Genomic DNA, 12,391 nt, shown 5'->3' with positions numbered 1-12,391 from the left:
CAATGGATGAATGGATAAAGAAAGTGTGTATATACATACAATGGAATAGTATTCAGTCATTAAAAAAACAAATTCTATCATTTGCAACATGAGCAAACCTTGAAGGCATTATGCTAAGTGAAATAAGTCAGAGAAAGACAAAACTATATGATCTCCTTCACATGTGGAATCTAAAAACCAAACAAAAACTGAGTTCATGGATACAGAGAACAGATCAATGGTTATCAGAGGCAGAAGGTGTGGAGAAGGGGAACTGGTGGTTCAAATGTACAAATTTACAGTTGTAAGGTGTAATATACAATCCAATGTCTATAGCTAACACTGCTGCATAATACAGGGGAAAGTTAAAAGAGTCAGTTCTCATCACAATAATTTTTTTCCCCTTCCCTTCTCTTTCTTTTTTTTCTTATTGTACCTGTATGAGAAGATAGATGTTAGCTGACCTATGGTGGTGATCATTTTACAATATATGTAAATCAAACTATCATGCTATAAGGTTTAAATTTATATAGTGATGTATATCAATTAACTTTCAATAGAACTGGAAAAATAAATTACATGTAAATATAAATGTAAATTAATTACATTTGTGGTTCATATTATATATTTCTATTTATTGCTACTCTAAGAAGTGTTTTCTGTCTAACACATTAGTAAAAGTTTAATAGCTTATGGGAACACTGAATCAAAAATCTCAGGCTTTCAGAAAGCAGTCAGCAACAGCCTTCAGTGGTCTGGGTTCCTCTAGTTCCAATTATATAAATACTTGGGATATATTTTGAGGTGAAACTTAAAGTAAAAAAACATGTCCTATGACACTGAATCTGACAGCTCATGGTTCTTTAGAGTGCCTTCTCTACTCATAGCATAATTAGGATTTCTTTAAGAAAATCAGACAGCCATCTATCTAACATGAACTATCAAGCTGAAACATGAGACTGCTCTCTCACCTTCTTTGTCTTCCCATTTCACCGGCTTGACACATGCCTGCAATATGTACCACAGACACCCTCTTACTGGTCCTCTAGCCTGAAACCTGGGACTTTGATTTCCTTCCCACCACTGTATCTGCAGTACCAAGCAGTGGGGAGAACACAGGGGAGAAAAAAGGAATGTGAATTTATGACAAGTTTTGGGACCACAGGACTAGAAAAGGTCAGTTTTCATTCCAATCCCAAAGAAAGACAACGCCAAAGAATGTTCAAACTACCATACAATTGCACTCATCTCACACATTAGCAGAACAATGTTCAAAATTCTCCAAGTTAGGCTCCAACATTACATGAACTGAGAACTACCAGATTTTCCAGCTGGATTTAAAAAAGGCAGAGAAACCAGAGGTCATTTTGCCAACATCTGTTGGATCATACAAAAAGCAAGAGAATTCCAGAAAAACATCTACTTCTGCCTTATTGACTATGCCAAAGCCTTTGACTGTGTGGATCACAAAAAATTGGAAAATTCTTAAAGAGATGGGAATACCAGATCACCTCACCTGCCTTCTGAGAAACCTGTATGCAGGTCAACAAGCAACAGTTAGAACCAGACATGGAACAATGGACTTGTTCCAAACTGGGAAGGGAGTATGTCAAGGGTGCACACTATCACCTTGCTTTATTTAACTTACATCCAGAGTACATCATGCAAAATGCCAGGCTGGATGAAGCACAAGCTGGAATCAAGATTGCTGGGAAAAATATCAACAACCTCAGATATGCAGATGACATTCACCCTAATGGCAGAAAGCGAAGAAGAACTAAAGAGCCTCTTGATGAAAGTGAAGGAGAAGATTGAAAAAGCTGGCTTAAAACTCAATATTCAAAAAACTAAGATCATGGCATCCCGGCCCATCACTTCATGGCAAATAGATGGGGAAACAATGGAAACAGTGAGAGACTTTATTTTCTTGGGCTCCAAAATTACTGTGGATGGGGACTGCAGCCATGAAATTAAAAGATGCCTGCTCCTTGGAAGAAAAGCTATGATCAACCTAGACAGCATATTAAAAAGCAGAGACATTACTTTGCTGACAAAGGTCCATTTAGTCAAAGCTATGGCCTGTCCAGTACTCATGTATGGATATGAGAGTTGGACTATGAAGAAAGCTGAGCACCAAAGAATTGATGCTTTTGAACTGTGGTGTTGGAAAAGACTCTTGAGGGTCCCTTGGACTTCAAGGAGATCAAACTAGTCAATCCTAAAAGAAATCAATCCTGAATATTCATTGGAAGGACTGATGCTGAAGCTCCAATACTTTGGCTACCTGATGTGAAGAACTGATTTACTGGAAAAGACAGTGTTACTGGAAAAGACTGAACGCAGGAGGAGAAGAGGACGACAGAGGATGAGATGGTTGGATGGCATCACCGACTTGATGGACATGAGTTGAGCAAGCTCCGGGAGTTGGTGATGCACTGGAAAGCCTGTTGTGGTGCAGTCCATGGGATCACAAAGAGTTGGACACAACTGAGTGACTAAACTGGGGACCACAGTTCCTTGGTCAGAGATAAGATCCCCTCTCTCAGAGATTTAGACACCTGCCTACTGCCTCCGTCTTTACCAACATTTGGGAATTGCCTGGGTTGGAGCAGAGAATAGGAAAACATGAGGCAAAAAAAAAAAAAAAATCAAGATATTTCCTCCCTTTCTAATTCACAGAAGTCCTCATTCTAGGTCTCAGATCTGAAAGAGAAGACTTTTCTGAAAATTTTTCTGCCCATATCTGATGCATTCTTCAGGGTGTAAATTTGCTTTTGATCTGAGCTGAGTAATACTGAAAAGAGGGAAGAAAAGCAACAACAATATTGGCTTGGTGATCTTTGGAATTCTGGACACTTTCCCTAATCTACGTGGTAGTCTCTCATTTTCAGCATCCTCAGCACACATACATTCTGCCAGGTTTATAGCTACATTTAATGGAGACAGAGTGGAGGGCATTCAATCCGTCTTTCCTGGAAATAGAATGAGTATCCAATTTTAAGACATTTTTTTTAAAGACAAAAATTCTAATCTTAGTCAAGTCCCCAAACTTCAAATATGTGTTAGGCGGGAGATGGAGGACTCAGGTATTAATCATTTGAAGGATAGGTCTAACCACAGAATCAGAAGTTCGCCGTATTCTCCTGAGGAGTAATAGCTAGACTTCTCATGAGAATGACAGAGCCATGTTATTTGAAAACATCTTGAGTTTTACACATTTATACTTAAAGTAAATCTAAAATAAGTCTGTTGTTTAGACAAGATGCATTATGGCTAAGGCTAATTAGGTGGGAGTATAGTAGACTTAAATAAACAAAACAAAATTCGCTCATTCTTGATTAAGTATGTTTTTTCCAGAGCAGAAGTATCTGTTATCATCTGAATAGAATGCAAAAGGTAAATTTTTATCCTGACATTTAATCTAACTCGGTGTATATTGAAGATTGGGAGTGGGGTGAGTAGATTCTGTGCTATCATCTAACCTTGGCCACCCCTCACTTGTATATCTTGAACATCAGAATTCTGCCTTTTCAGTCCAAATCTTAGACCAAAACCCTTTTTTTCATAACTAAGGACTATGTGTTCTACTTTCTGAAAAACATTTTGTTTGTAGATTTGTATTTTAAAGGAGGACTACTTTCTAAGTAACAGCTTGGAAGCTACAGGTGTATGACCTCAAAAATGCTAGTTATGATCCTGACTTTTGACCCAGTTTTCAAAGAGGAATATGTTGGCGACAATGTAAAGCCCAACCAGCACTGGTTTAAACACTCAAGAGTTTGTCCATGTCACAGCAATAATATACCTAGGGCTCACTATACTCTCCTACAGTTTAAAAGAAACACAAATAATCTTCTTATACTTCATTCCCCCATTGTTGGACATTTTTTTGTTTCCAGTTAAGTTATTCTATCAGAAACATGTGAAAAGATGCTTAATATCATAACAAAGCAACTTCATATCTGTATCTTTACTAGTGTTTTTATTTCCAAGGATAGATTCCCAGAGGTGAGGTTGCTGAGTCTCAGGATGTGAGCATTTTACATTTTAATGCTTGCAAGTTTCCAAAATAATTTTGATAATCCAGATTCTCACCAACAGTATAGAATGCTGCTTTCCTCACATTCTCACCATTACCAGATGTTACCAGTATTTTAACTTATCATGGTGGATAGACAGAGAAGGGGGCAGCAGAGGATGAGATGGTTAGATAGCATCACCAACTCAATGGTCATGAATTTGCACAAACTCTGGGATACAATAGAGGATAGAAGAGCCTGGCATGTTACAGTCCATGGGGTCACAAAGAGTCAGACATGACTTAGCAACTGAACAACAGGAAGTAAGACAATGAATGATTTACTTTTTATCATTATCTCGTTTCATTTCTTAGAGCATTATTGATGTTGATCATCTTTTTACATGCTTACTGGCAGTTTGTCTCTCTTCTGTGAATAGTCTAGTATTTATATTTATTTGTCTCTCATCAATATAAAGGAGTATAATAACCCTTTTGTTGTCATATAAATTACAAGTATTTTCCCTCTAGTTCATTGTTTGTCCTTTAAGTTGGTCAATGATGTCTGGAAAACTCATACTCACCTGTAAAACAGCTCATATATCACTTTCTCTGTCAAGCTTCCCCTGGTTTTCCTGGAAGAATTAGTCACTCCTCCTACAATATATCCATAATATTTTGCGCACATCCCTGTGTGCTGAGTTATAACTGAAGATTTTTCCTCCTGATCAAGAAAGAGTATCAAATTCAAGTCAAAGAGACTAGCATTATAACAGATATCTTTGAATCTGCTTTCATTTTTCTAAGAGTAGATCATTCACAAACTTCAAAGTTTTATTTTTCTCTATCATTAGTATTATCATAACATCTTTCATTTAGAGAATCCTAGCTCTACTTCTCAACTGTCTCCCCATGAAAACTCTTCTTTTCTTCTGCCTGTCTGTTTTCATTCATGAGGGCTGCCTTCAAAATCCTGAGAGGATGCCAGCATTGCTGTTTCCCTCTGTTCCAGTTGTCTATTGCTGTGTGACAAACCACTGCACATTCTGAAGACCTAAAATGACAATTATTTATTTTGCTCACAATTAATTCTCAGGCTGGGCTAAGTGGGTAATACTTGTGCCCACTCTGTAGAGGTCAGGTTGGAAGTCCAGCCAGGTCTGGAGAATCAATTTCCAGATGCCTCGCTCACACGACTGGCCAGCCAGAGCTGCTGCTGGGATACTCAGTTCATCTCCACATGGGCCTCTCTGTAATGTTCCTTGACTTACTCAATAGGTTAGGTTCCAGGAGTGACTATTTGGGATTACTATTTGGAATTTATTTAGGAAGTAAAAGTAAAAGTCTCTTGAGACTGGACTGGAAACTGGCACCGCATCATCATCATCTATGCTATATTTATTTGCTCAAAGCAGTCAGAGTCTGCCCGGTTTTAAGGGAATGAACTTAGACCCCCCTTCTCAATGGGAGGAGTGCCAAAGACATCATGGTCACCTTAAATCTACCATATCTTGCCAAATATTGGGTCCTTCCAGGGTTGTCAAATCAGTATTTGCTATAACCGAGCCCTTCTCTGTTCCCTTCAGAAGTGTGGAAAAAAGAAAAAAAGAAGTGTGGAAAAAGCTTCAATTCCTTCTGACTCTGTGTCACTTGGTGTCCCAGCCACAGAGAAATATGATGAGTGTTTCATATTTCCCATGGACCCTTCAGCTTCTCCCAAGGAGCCCAACCTTGACTGCTAAACCAAGACACGGGTAAGATAGAGGGTATCCTTGCCAAATTTTTTACTCTTCAGTCTCTGTGCTGACAAAAATGTCTCCTTATAGAACTCCTTCCCCTCTAATAAATCAACTTGAATCAATACTTCATTAAGTATGGACATATTCTATAGACAAACCACTTTGGGCTGCTTAGCCCAAATCTTAATGTGCCTTTACTTCATGTCTGAGAAGCCTATTGGCATGGACTCTTTAGCCTCTTAAGCCAACTTATCTCATAAAAACAATATTTTATAAGATTGCCTATGGCACTCTCAAAATCTAAAGAATGCTATTTCTACTCTATTCTAAAGAAATTCTATTTCTTAGACTTTCTTAGAACCCCACAGCTCCATACTATGCACTGGAATTTAATGTCTGGGAAAAGAAATACCTCTGTACACTACTAGGAAAGTACTATGTCAGCCAGGGAGAATCACTAGGACGTTTTGCTGTTTCTTAGTTGTGAGAATAATATTTTTGTTTTAAATGGAAAAGCCCTCTATTCTCAAAAGCCTAAAAGAGAAATCACACTGCCCACTAGTTCCCACTCCCCCAAGAACTCTGTACAGGTTCTGTATTGTTTCCACGACCTTCGTCAAAATGATCAGCAAACTATGACAGGTACCTTACATGTAGAGAGCACTACAACACAGATTCCTTTAAACCACACATCAGTTAAGTGCCGGAATTTGGAAGGTGACAATTGATTTCACCTCTCTCCCCTCAAGATTCCAAATCAATTGAGAAACAGACATCAGAATCCAAGCATATGGATCAAAATATCTGCTGTTGTTACTGGCAAAGCTGGAGGACAGGTTTGATTTGACTTTCTACTATTTTCTTTAAAACCTAGTCCTTGGGACCTGCCTCTGAAGAGAACTGGGTCTGAAGTATAGACATATATTTGGCTGCTCTGTGTAGGCCAGACTGAGGCCTGTTCTGCCATGCAGGGACATCTGGCCAAATCAGCAGAAGCAGAAAGAGTAGAGAACCTGCAGCCACAGGCAGTCATGGTCTGCAGAGAAAGCCCTTGAGGCTGGCTTTCCCATGCTGGATACCTCCCCTAGTCTCACCAACCGGTAACACAGTGCCCTTCACTCCTATAGGAAGAGGAGACGTGGCCGAAAGCATTTTTCCAACATTTCTGAGAGAGAAGAATTTCCTAATTTGTGGGTCTTACAGGAAAACAGAAAGGAGAGAAAATAAGTCTCCTATATGAAGTAAACATTTAGGATAAATCATTGCTATGACAAAGATCTTGCAAAATATGTTATTCTTCTTCCAACCCTGTCCTAAAGCATTCTATCACATTCACAACACACATCCTATAAATTTTTTTTCAACATGTAAATATATATAATTCAAGTCACACAGTCTTACTTTATTAAAATATATGATTAAAGACCATCATGAACAAAGTTAAATGATAATCTACAGAATGGGAGAAAATATCTGCAAATCCTATAATGAGGATTTTATAAGAATTTATATCCAGAATATGCAAAGAATTCTTATAACTCAATAACAAAAATCAAACACCCCAGTTAAAAAGTGGGCAAAGACATTTCTCCAAAGAAGATATACGACTGTCCAGTAAGCACATGAAAAGATGTTTAACATCATCAGTCATTAGAGAAATACAAATCAACCCTGAGATACTGCTTCATCAAATAGGATGGTTATAATTAAATACACTCAAATACACACACAGAAAATAACAAGTTTAGCAATGATGTGAAGAAACTGGAACACACAGTACATTGCTGGTGGGAATGTAATATGGCCAGCCACTGTGAAAAACATTTTGGTGTTTTCTCAAAGAGTTAGCATAGAAAAGCCCGACGAGCAAGCAATTCCACTCCAAAAGAACTGAAAGCAGGTATTCAAACAGATACCTGTATACCACTGTTCGCTGTAGCATTATTTACAATATCTGAAAAGTGTAAATAACCCAAGTGTCCATGGTCAGATGAATGAATAAATAAAATGTGGCATATCCATATATTTAAATATTATTCATTCATAAAAAGGAATGAAATTCTGATACCTGCTACATGAATGAATCTTGAAAACATATGGTAAGTGAAATAAGCCAGACACAAAGGGATAAACATTATATGATTCTATTTACATGAAATACCTAAATTAGACAAATTCTTAAGGGCAGAAAGTAGATTAGAGAGATTAACCAGGGAAGGGAGTGGGAATCTTTGCTTAATAGGTACAGAGTTTCTGTTTGGGGTGATGAAAACTTGGGTAGGAAGTTGATAGCTGTAATGCACAACACTGTGAACACAATTAATGCCACTGAATTGTATTTAAATATAGTTGACAGATGAATGGATAAAGATGTGGTATATATACCCAATGAATATTACTTAGGCATTAAAAAGAACAAAATTGGGTCATCTGTGGAGACATGGATGGACATGGATGTCTTACACAGTGAAGTCAGTCAGAAAGAGAAAAACAAAGAGCGTATGTTAACGCATATATGTGGAATCTAGAAAAAGGGTCCAGATGAACCTATTTGCAGGGCAGGAAAAGAGACACAGACATAGGGAACAAGTGGGTGGACGTGGTGGGGAGGAAGTGGGAGGTGGGATGAATTGGGAGACCGGGACTGACATACATACGGTATCATGTAGTAAAATAGCTAGCTAGTGAGAACCTGTTGCATAGCACAGGGATCTCAGCTCTGCATTTTCTGATGACCTAGATTGGTGGGATGGGGGGTGGGGACAGTGGGAGGGGGGTCCAGAGGGAAGGGAGATATGTATACTTATAGCCGATTCACTCTGTTGTACAGCAGAAAACACCACAATATTGTAAAGCAACCATACCCCAACAAAAAATAATAAATAAATAAATGCATGTAGTACTTATTACCTTTTGTCTTCTAATTATAATAGTGTTCTTATCTTATTTCTTTTACTAAACTATAAGTTTTTTAATGTCTTTATGTTTCATTTTCTCTTTTCATCCATGCTAAATACATCATAGGTCCTTGATGAGTGATAAATTTTCAGAAATGAAAAAAATGGTTGAAATTGCAAATTTACCACAAAATTTTTTTAAATGAGTCATTCATACTAAATATGCATTTACATATTTTATAGCAGTTTATAGGAGAAAAATCACACTATTCCTTATTTAAGAAATAAGTTTTAGTAGGACTACCACTACTAATATATTTTGACTATTCATTTTTAACTAAGTAAAGAAAAATAGGACAAAAATAAACATTCACTGGGTCAGAGATGAAATTGGAATCAGGAAGTCAATAGATTTATGAGTCAAGTCAGAGGTGAACTTTTTCGTGTTTTATATTTTCAAGGGTCATTCTTCACTGAATGCTAGTATTATATATTAAAAACAAATACAGGAGCAAGAGTCCAGAGGTTTTCTTGGCTCTTGTAGTTGGGCTTTCCTGGTGGCTCAGATAGTAAAGAATCCACTTGCCAATGCAGGAGACATGGGTTCGATCCCTGGGTCAGAAGATGCCCTGGAGAAAGAAATGGCAACCCACTCCAGTATTCTTCCCTGGGAAATCCCACAGACAGAGGAGCCTAGTGGGCTACAGTCCATGGGGTCACAAAAGAGTTAGACGTGACTTAGTGACTAAACACCACCACAGTTGTAATTCCTTTGCACAATAGCAATGCAGTTAGTAGTCAGACAGATGATAAGGGGCAGAATGTTTTCAGAAACATTCCTCAGGCATTTCTGACCCTTCTTTCCTCCTTGAGCCACCTGAGGATGTGGTGCTGACAGGGGCCACAAACAGATCTTTGTTACCTGCTTACACTTCACTCTTCCCTTTCCTGAATTCCTTCTTTCTCATTAAAATAAAAATTGAGTGTGGTTTGAGAATCTAGACACCTTTAGGGAATGAATATTTTCTCCACATGTTTATATTTTCCCCCACTGAAAATAGGGAAATATTTCTCTCTGGACACTCCGTAGAAATGGTTAAGTACTCTGTTGAAAGGAAAATAAGGTCTCTGGGGCATAGACATTACCAACATTAGAAACACGCTAACAAATTCTGTGTCACCAGAATTTTTCCCTTTAGTCTAAATTATTAGGATTTGAGATAATTTTAATGGAAGGCAGAAAATACCTTCCTTATAAAATTAAATACCCAAATTTCTCTGATATATTAAGTATCAACAGAATAATTAAGTACTTTTTCTTTTCAAGGCAACAAGCACTTCTGTAAATCATTGCATTTCTCCCCCAGATTTCCTTTGTAGATGTTTGAAGGTATTAATTACTATCATAATTTTTCAAATAAAGAACCCGAGACCAGAAAGGCTAACTACTTTGTCCAAAGCAGAGTGGACTCAGCACAGAACTCCTACACCGTCCCGATACTCCTGATAGTACATTCTTCTTTATAATTAGAACAAATCTCAGGGCCCTGTGCATATGGAAAACACTGGAGAGAACATTAAATATTAAATATTATTGGCTTATCGAACTGCTAATGTTCCTATCATTCAAAGAGCTCACATTAAAAATAACTCGGTACAACAATTTCCTGCTACAGGTTAAGACTGTACCTACCCTAACAACATAATAACTGGTAAATTAAATTACTCCAGCCATTTACAATATGGAATTCACATTCCTCTTATTTAAAAAAGTCTTTTGTCAGCAAATATGAAACAGACTTCAGACTTCTTGATTTTTTTTTAACCAAGATGATGCTACTACTAAAAATTTCTTGGGGGTAAGTGGCTGGTTTGTTGAGTTAGGAGAGGTTACGGGAAATGGACACTAAGAGGTCATGGCTAGAGATCTGCAGGAAGTCAAAAGGTCTTTCTACTTAAGACCCCATGTTCTTAGACCCACAGGCAGAGAGGAAGAATGGTTCCACTATTCCACTGCACATCAAGACAAGATCCACAACAGATACGAACCTTTGATTCATCCTTTCCCAATCATCTTTACAGATAAAAGCCTAAGGTCCAGAAGACTGGCATTAAAGGACAAGACTTTACAACTGAGAATCACAAGCACCTTCTGCACATGAATCCCATTAATAGAAAACACTTTTCCAGCTGTGCTCCTGTGTAGATTCAGGCATGCAAATTTGAGCACAGTTGTTAAGGAGAGACGAACTGCTCTGCTTAAGAGAGAATTCTCCCTGGAATTGTAGGTCTGGATAGGAATAGGGCTGGGGGGAAAGAGGTAGCCTGAGAAACCCAGGCTGCTGTGAGCTTCCCCACCACGCACAGCCCATCAGTGGACCTGAAAGGGCTGGCTGGGCATGGACGGCTAGCAGGACCTGGGGAAGACATACAGCTTCTGGGTTAACTTCAGAAACAGTTGGCAGGTGTGTATGAAGGGGCTGGGGACACAGGAGACCTTGAGAAAGTAAACCTCTATGGATGAGCAAGAATTGTAGGGAAGTGTTGCATTTCCACAAGTCATAAAATTGAGCTTTTTCTGTAGCAGCAAAACCTTGAATTGTTAGCCAAACTAAACTAGCTATTGGCATGTGTGTGCGTGCTTAGTCGCTCAGTCATGTTCAACTCTGCAACCGCAGGGACTGTAGCCCACCAGGCTCCACTGTCCATGGGGTTCTCCAGGCAAGACTACTGGAGTGGGTAGCCATTACCTTCTCCAGGAGATCTTCCCAACCCAGGGATTGAACCAAAGTTTCCTGCATTACAGGCCGATTCTTTACCATCTGAGCCACAAGGGAAGCAAAATTAGTCTCTTGATCCCTGGTTCAATGACTGCTTACATCAGCATGTGTTTTTTAAGATACACGAAGCACTTCCTGGTCACCAGGGATTTCTACCTTGAAGGACAAGGAGCTATCTACACAGGAGAATAAATTCTGGACTCTAATACCCTCCTGCTCCAGTACTAATTCTTTAACTTCTCAGTCTGATTTATCCTTTACTTTTACTACTGCTGCTGGTACTTGTCAGATGCCTATCAGCTCTGCCTCTAAATCTAGAAAGCAAGTGTAAATTCCAGCCTAGATGTTCAAAGAAGCAAGTAACATTAAAGTGCTAATGACACAGAATACCTAGTCATTGTAGACTTCTGAATCCAGCCTCTTTGATTTTAGGAATGACACTCATTTGCCTACGAGGGTTATCACTCACAGGGTTCACGGCTGCACTGGGTTCCATTCTCAGAAGGAAAAACTACTTAGGGTTTAATGTTTTACCTATTACTGTCTTGAAGTTCTTAACAATTTTACCTTTGACTGGGTGTTCTGCAAGTAAAGTTCAATGGCAACAGAGGAAGTGCTGAGGGATGGGAGCCTCACTCACCATGTGGTCCGTCCCTCCAGGGAGAGAAACTCCTTGTTATCCTGTCTGCTCCCCTGCCCCTGCTCAATGACCTCTGCCCTCTGCCCTGGCAGGTGTCAGGGCACAGCTCAGAAAGGTTGGGGAGGTCCACACCCTATACACTGAGCTGGGGCTGCGGCCCAGTGTCTGTGAGGGGCTGGAGAAGGAAATGGCAACCCACTCCAGTGTTCTTGCCTGGAGAATCCCAGGGACGGTGGAGCCTGGTGGGCTGCCGTCTCTGGGGTCACAGTCAGACACGACTGAAGCGACTTAGCAGCAGCAGCACTGACCCCAACGTATTCCCCTGCCCAAAGGAGCCA

At 39.2% G+C, this 12,391-nt stretch overlaps 1 protein-coding gene across 3 annotated transcripts in view; it reads right to left on the bottom strand.

Annotated features, from left to right (window-relative positions):
- CCDC141 (coiled-coil domain containing 141) overlaps positions 1-12,391 on the bottom strand; it is a 225,856-nt gene that overhangs the window by 209,995 nt on the left and 3,470 nt on the right. The window lies entirely within an intron of this gene.

Source organism: Bos indicus, chromosome 2 (genome assembly GCF_029378745.1).
Source record: "Bos indicus isolate NIAB-ARS_2022 breed Sahiwal x Tharparkar chromosome 2, NIAB-ARS_B.indTharparkar_mat_pri_1.0, whole genome shotgun sequence".
Classification (NCBI taxonomy): Eukaryota; Metazoa; Chordata; class Mammalia; order Artiodactyla; family Bovidae; genus Bos; species Bos indicus.
Note: the sequence above shows the minus strand (reverse complement) of the source record. Positions and strands in the feature narration are given on the sequence as shown.